Source organism: Thunnus albacares, chromosome 7 (assembly GCF_914725855.1).
Source record: "Thunnus albacares chromosome 7, fThuAlb1.1, whole genome shotgun sequence".
Taxonomy (NCBI): Eukaryota; Metazoa; Chordata; class Actinopteri; order Scombriformes; family Scombridae; genus Thunnus; species Thunnus albacares.
Window position 1 is genome coordinate 35,024,951 of NC_058112.1, and position 7,549 is coordinate 35,032,499.

Below are 7,549 nucleotides of genomic sequence, written 5' to 3' on the forward strand. Positions count from 1 at the left end.
CAGCTCCACCAAATAGTGATTTTTCCCTCTAAACTTCTCACATGCTTTCATTTCAATAAATGTTCAAATGATCCAATATTTCAGCAAAAATCAAAGATTAGAGAAAAAGTCCAAAAACTGAAAACAGATTTGTGTATCAGAACTTTGGGGGAAAATAGGAGACTGGATATACATATGTTCACTTGTATGCATTTTCTTTTTTTTAGGGCCGGAGCCCCAGAGGTGCGAAGACACTATTGTATTTTGTGTTTCTTTCTTTCTTTATTATTACACCACTTCAGACCTAAACATGCTCAAAAACTCACCAAATTTGGCACGCACATCAGGTCTGGTGAAAAATTTGATAAAATGTAAAAATTATCCCCCAAAGTGCCAAAATGTGCTCTCTAGCGCCACCTATGTAACTAAAATGGCCGCCACGGCCCGTAGGAATGTCGTAGAGAGATCAAACCAAAACTCAATTATTCGTCTCATCAAGACCTACAAATCATACACAGACACTCCTGACCTAAATCCAACAGGAAGTCCGCAATATGCCCATCAATGTACGACTTTGTGCCAATTTTGGACCCCCAAGAAACGCTATCTCCTCCTAGAGCGTTAATGGTATCAGCTTTAAACTTTAATACATGACTTATGACACTGTGCTGAATAAAAAATGTTGAAAACTTTGTAATAACTCGAACGGTTTGGATTTAATAAGCCCTGAAAGTTGCAGTGCCACATCACACCTTACAATGTAAACCAATGGGGAGGCAATCTATGGGCATGAACTTTGTGTCAAACAGAGGCTTCTGATGTTTAAACTATAAGTCTGACCACTTTCAAACCTGTATCAACCTGTCAGCCCAGGTCTGACAACATCTACATGCTTGTGACAGAAGCCCTTGGACTGCGCCACTAAAGGATAGAAAACACATGTAAATTCAAGATTTGTGGGTCAAAGTCTCGTGACTCATTTAAAGTTCAAATGAAGTTTGTATCTAAAACTATGTGGAAGCAGTAAATGTTCAAAAAGGTGTGGGTTCGCTCACACTCTCCATTCAAATATATGAGTATTTTTCTGTGTCCAGCTGCAGTTACTTATTGTCTCTACACACCTGACAGTACACATGTCAATCACACTTTGACCAGGTCATGTGGGTTAAAAGTCTTTACTTAATGAAAATTAAATTAATTTGTTTTACACACAAACTCATCAAGAGTTTTCAATTTACTCACTGAAATTCAAGTGAATGGGCCCAAAACTTGCATAATTTTGATGGTGTGAGCGAGACAGACATGTCTCACCCTGCAGAAAACTCTCATCCTCACACTGTTGAGATTTGATGTTTCGCCATGACAGAGAAAGTTGCTATAACTTTATTGTAAATGCTCCAGTCTGCACCAAACTTTACATGTTTGTAAAGTCAGACCTGTCAGCCCAGGTCTGGAGACGTCTACATGCCCGTTAACAAGGGTGCGACGGCGCGTTCGACGCTGCTTGCAGCTTTAATTTTCTTATTAAAATTGGGGGGAAAAGTTGAGTAAGTGTGACTTGAACAGGGGAAAATATTCTGGTTTTAAATACAACAAAATGGTTGTAATCTGGTTATAATCTGGTTGTAATCTAGTTGTAATCTGGTTGTAATCTGGTTGTAATCTGTACACTGAGTCAGAATGTATTCGTATAACTTGTACGAAACTTGTATTTATAACTTAATAAATATTGAAAAAAAAGGGTCACCAAATCTTACAGAAGTGACATCTCAGTGCTTCTGCTGCACTTCAAATAAACTCTTTAAATTAAATTGCTGCATCTCATTACAACAGTATACGAGAGTAAGAAATGAGCTACCATGTAATAAGCAATAATAAGGAAAAACGAGTAATTAAAATAGCAAAAGCAATAAATAAAACAAGTATAAAACACCTGTAATATCTTCAACCCCGCAGAATACAATAAATACAGTAACAGCACAACGTCGGGTTGTTTCATCTTCAGTTCGTTTATCTTCGTCTGCAACTGATGAAGTTTTTCATCATTGATCGTTTGTCTATAAAACATCAGAAACCAGTGAAACGTGTCCGTCAGCTGACGTTTACCTTCATGAAGAAAACGTCTCACATCTCAAAACCTTTTTTTGCTTAAAAATGACTTAAAGGTTTAATTGATTACTAAAATAGTTTTAGAACTTAATTTCCTGTCAATTGACTAATTGACTATTTCTGAGATGCACTTTTCATTTTCTGCAACTTATTTTTCACATTTCAAAGGGAAAATATTGAACTTGTTACTCGACTAGTTACTTATTTGATCAGTTTATTAAATATGAAGCGTTGTTTATGAAGCAGGTCCATTCTGCATAATGAGGATTTTTACTTTACTACTAACGATTATTTTCATCATTGATTATTCTGCCAATTATTTTTTCCATTAACTGATTAATTGTTTAATCTATAAAATGTCTTATTTTGTCGGACCAACAGTCCAAAACACAAAGATGTTTAATTCACAAAGATATAAAAAAAAAGCAGAAAATCTTCAGCTGAGAAACTTGATTCAACATATTTTTCAGTTTTGCTTGAAAAAAAAAATCAATGAAGCTATTAATCAATTATCAAAATAGTTGCCAATTAATTACCTTTTGACCAACTAATCTATTAATCGACTGATCGTTGCTACTGATGAAGCAGAGGAACTCCAGCTGTTTCCTAAACTGTAAGCAGATGATGTCATTATTATATTCATATAATTTAATCTGAAGCTCAGGAATGCAGATATTTCCATATAATCAGCGCAGATCTTCCTTCATGTTCTTAAAAAGAACAGGGACGTCAGGGACGTGGAGTTCTGGATGTTATTTTTAGATATGTATTTATTGTATGTTCTGTTTTGATCTTATGTATGTTTGAATTGACTTGAACCTGTAGAGACGACGTTTCGTTCAACTTTATGTGTGAATTCAAGTCTGGTTGAGTAACAAACTTGAACTTTAATTTTGACATTAAACACTTTGATCTCTGGAGTTTTGAGCATTTTGGGACCAAAAAAATGAGTCAGAGGCAAGAAAAGGTTGAGAAACTGAGTCCAAAACAAAGATTAGATACGGGAGAACTACGAAGCAGGTTCAACGTATCCAGGATCTTCTGGTTATCTGGCTTCACTGAACCTGACATCATCCGTCCAGAACCAGAACTATGAAGCTGTTACCGACCAGCTCAGTAACTCTGGTTCAACAGCTACGAGCGTGTTCATGTGAAGGAGGCAGGTTGTTCATTACGAGCTACATCATCAGAACCATGAATGAAGTTCATGAGATGAAACAGTGAAACCAAGAACCTGCAGCAACATTTCTCTTTATAATGACTGTTTATTTCCAGTGATCTGATTGGTCAGTGGTCGGGGTGTTGATCCACTGCTCCGGGGCAGGTTTACTGGTTCAGCATCAGTTACCATGGTGATGAACCCCGGTAAGAAGTGAACTACCGTCGTAGGACTGACAACCCAAAGTTTCACCTGCGGTTACCTCGTTAACCCAAAACCTGCTTCTTAGTACAGACCTCTGATGAGACACGACAGAAAACATTAAATTCACATTAATTATCAGTTGACATGAGTGAACACACCAGGTGAACCTGTTCTGTTCTTGTTGCTTTATGGTAGTCCTGTGGTGTTCATACCTTCTATAAGAGACTGAACAGCTGCTCAGCATGAGGCCTAAAGCTCCAGGACTCTTAAACACACACAAATCAGCCTCATGTACGTTCCTGAGTAGCTGCAGATCAGTGATAGGCTCTCTGAGCTTGTATCACGATTCTTCTTGTTATAACAAAATATTTTTTATGTGACTGACACATTTTAATATTTCTTTATTAGTTTTTGTATGAAATGTTTATTGTTAAAACATCTTTTATCTTTGTCGAACTAGTCAAGTTACATCAACGTCTCTTTAAAACTGATCCACCCTTCATCACAGGGCTGCATCATTGACTCGTCTACCAATTTTCTCCATCAATCAGAAAATAGTGGAAACTGTCAAAGGTGTCATCTTTACACGTCTGGGTGCGGTGAGCACTTTGTAGGCCTTCGTCTTGCCCGTTGCTGGTGGCAGCTGTGACATCACAGCAGTCTGTGCTCCTTGAAGCGCTCCAGGTTCTTGGGGTACATGAAGGAACGGCACTTAATTTCCATACATATGCGCCTCACCAGCCCGGCCCGGCCTGGGGCGATGGGGCACCGGTGCTGCAGTGGACCTCCACAAAATCCTTGAAGTTCCAGTACACACGCTTGGTGTTTCTGAAGTCACAGAACTTCAAAGCAGGAAACACAGTTTCACCTGTTAAGAGTGCAGGGACTGGGAAAGGAATCCCTGGTGGCCAGTTCCCACACAAATCTGTCCAGGGTGACGGCCCCATGGAGGGTTTCCAGGTGGCGTATCGCCCTGCATGCTTGACAGAAGAATCCTATCGTTCCTATGACACAGCTCTGCTCTGCTGAAGGTGTCACAGAGGGGGAAGATCCTCTCAATATGTGATGGATACCTGGATGGGGTCATGGTTCTGGTGGTGGTCGGGTGGAGGTCTCTCTTCAGCACTGGCACTGTTACAAGGTGTCAGGCCGATGAAGCCCCTCTGATATGACACTGAGTTGGCGTTGATGGAACTGGGGCCACAGAAAACCTCTTCCAGTGCCAACCAGCTGGAAGACTTCCAGCTGGCCTGATAACCCCCCAAACCCACATGGTGTCCCTTCAGTGTGCCAAACAGGAACATCAACACACGGTGCATCACTGACAACTGCCCATTGCCATCAGACCCTGGGATGCGTTGCAAAGAAGTTCATCCTGGCTGGGCAAAGGAACTCTACAGGTGTGAAACTTGTTGGCACACTGTTCACACCTGCAGAGAGTGCTACCTGCTCCATCCTCAAGATGAAACAGTACACTTTTTCTGCAAGATCCTCCATATGGGCTGGGTAGTTCTCCACCTAAGTGGCGAGGGTGTTTTCGAATTGGGGGTGCGACAGCCCTGCAGCTACTATCGCACCACTTACAGGGTGCCTGAAGGGGCTCCTTATGTGCACATGGGGTGAATCTGCATACAGTTGCAGGAAGTTGACGGTCCCTGGTGCACATGGCTCCCAGTTTCCTGCCGATGTCTTTGGGCCATGGATCCAAACTTGTCTGAAAATTCATGGCCTCATGGACACCCATACAGGTGTACAGGCTCCCCTGAAAACCCATAGGCAGCATGGATGCTTGCAGCCTTGATGTAAACAGGGTGTGTAATGTCGTCCAGGTGAACTTCTGAAGAGTCCTCAGGTATCCAGAAGACCTCGTATAAACGTGTGGTCCTGATCCAGGATGTTCATACAGGAGATGATGGACAGGCTGGTCTCCTGAATACTTTGCCGCCCTTCATCCTGTCCACAAAGGACTGGAGCACCTCATTCAGCGCCTTCAACACCATTTCCTGAAGGAACTTTGAGTTTGCCCATCGGACATCTGGAATGGTGTTCAGGTTCTCAGGGACGGCCGTCAAGTCTGGGAAGTAGCCTCTGTCCATGTTTGCTCTGGTTACTGCAACCATGGCACAGAGGCACTTCATGGCCTCCCTGAAGCCTGAAGCGCTTCTTCAGGTGTGGGTACTGCAGGTGGAGGTACCGCTTTCAACACGGGCAACCTCAGGTAACTCACCCGTAGTGTGACAGCAGCCAAAGAGTTAAATCATCAGAACAAAACATGAACTGTGTTAGAAAATATTTGGTTCTTTAGTAGAAAAGCTTTAGCAGCTAAAGTGTGTGGACATAAAAACACTGAGGTAGAAGTTAACCAAGACTCCCAGGGTGCATTTCAGCAACAAACAGCAATTAAAATTATGTAACGTGCTTCTCTAAAGATTACACTGTTGATAAAAATGTTATAATCTGCATGTCCTATTTTATTCACAAATTTAACAACAAAGTGTTTTGATTCACTTCTCTGACTGACTTCTTCATAGCAACAGCAGCTGAGGATCATGGGTATTGTAGTGTTAAGAGCCAGCGTTTTTCCCATCAGCTCGGGTCAATCTGCTGCGATGAAATGTGAGACTGAGCTCATGTTTGCTGGAGAGCAAACAGTTTAATTTCTCTCCTGTGTTGCAGTTCGTACTTTCAGATATCTGCTTTATTTCACCGTCTCCTGACCGCGTTCAGTCGTATCGTTGTGTTAAGTTACTGCTGATGAAAACACTTCCTGCTGCTGATTCATATTAAAAGCTTTCTGTAACACTTTATTTAATATCTCATTTAATTGGACATTTTCTGAGTAATTTGCAGGTATTGAACGGTTAATTTTAAGGACATTTGGTGCAATTTGGGATAAATTATAAGACAGAAAAAAAGTGTTGAGTTGGTTTGGTTGTTAAGTGTCGATTCATTATATTTGGGTTTATATGCAGAATTCTTAATAAATGAGACTCTTTAACAGACAGAAACTACTCAGTTTCAGTGTTTAGCCGTGTGTCAAACTACATATTAGATTATTTCTTGATATTTAATAATGAACACATTTCCGGTATTCCACAAAGACGACGTCAAAGAACACAGCAGCTACTGTTAGGAAAACACTGAAACAACCTAATATGCTGATGTGTAGTTTAACACACTGAAAACTGAGCATTTTCTGTCAGTTAAAGAATAGCAAGAGGCTCATTTATTAGGAATTAATTGCAAATTAACAACTATGTATGAACCCAAATATAGTATCTGGGTACTTAGTGACTTAACACCTTTTTTCTGTTTTTTCCTGTAATAATAATAATAATAATAATAATAATAATAATGATAATGATTTGTACCACCCTCTCCGTAAAATGTCCTAAAAATTAACCGAAAAATACTTGAAAATTACTCACAAAACTGCCACGAAATTAGTGTGAAATTAGCAGGCCTGCAGTCTGCTGGTCGACTGGTTGATTAGTTGGTCGATATGCTCTCGTCCAACTAAATTCTCATTGGTCGAATAATCTCCGTGTTACTTTCATAAGGAGAAAAGTGCTACATCAACAACTTTCCAGGATTAATCCGTTATTTCCTGCAGCAGGGGGGACAGATTAACAAATTATCTGTGAAAACAACGGGGGTGTATTCAAAACAAGAACTCCTGCCAGGCCAAAAATAACACCAAATATCCATTCATTCGCAAATCAATAGTGTTTGGGAGCCACTGCAGCGCTGTTCTGTCGTTGCCTGGGAAACTCTCGGTATTGTAACTCCATGAAGGGATGGGACGTTGCATAGTACGTTTATGTAGCGAGCAGGAAAGAGCGAGCGGCAGAGAAGTGACGGTGGATGCGAGCGGAGCAGAGAAAAAGGTTAGTAGTTAGTTGTCAGTCTGGCAGTAAATGTACAGCACAGACTACAGTGTGTCAGTTAATAAATGCTGAAAAGTCACGCTGACAGTCCGCTGACAGAACACCGGGAGGCTTTTAATGGGAAGAAGTGAAATGTGTTTATAACCGAGTTAGCGGAACTTCGTTAGCAAAGCTTCGTTAGCGGAGCTTCGTTAGCAAAGCTTCGTTAGCG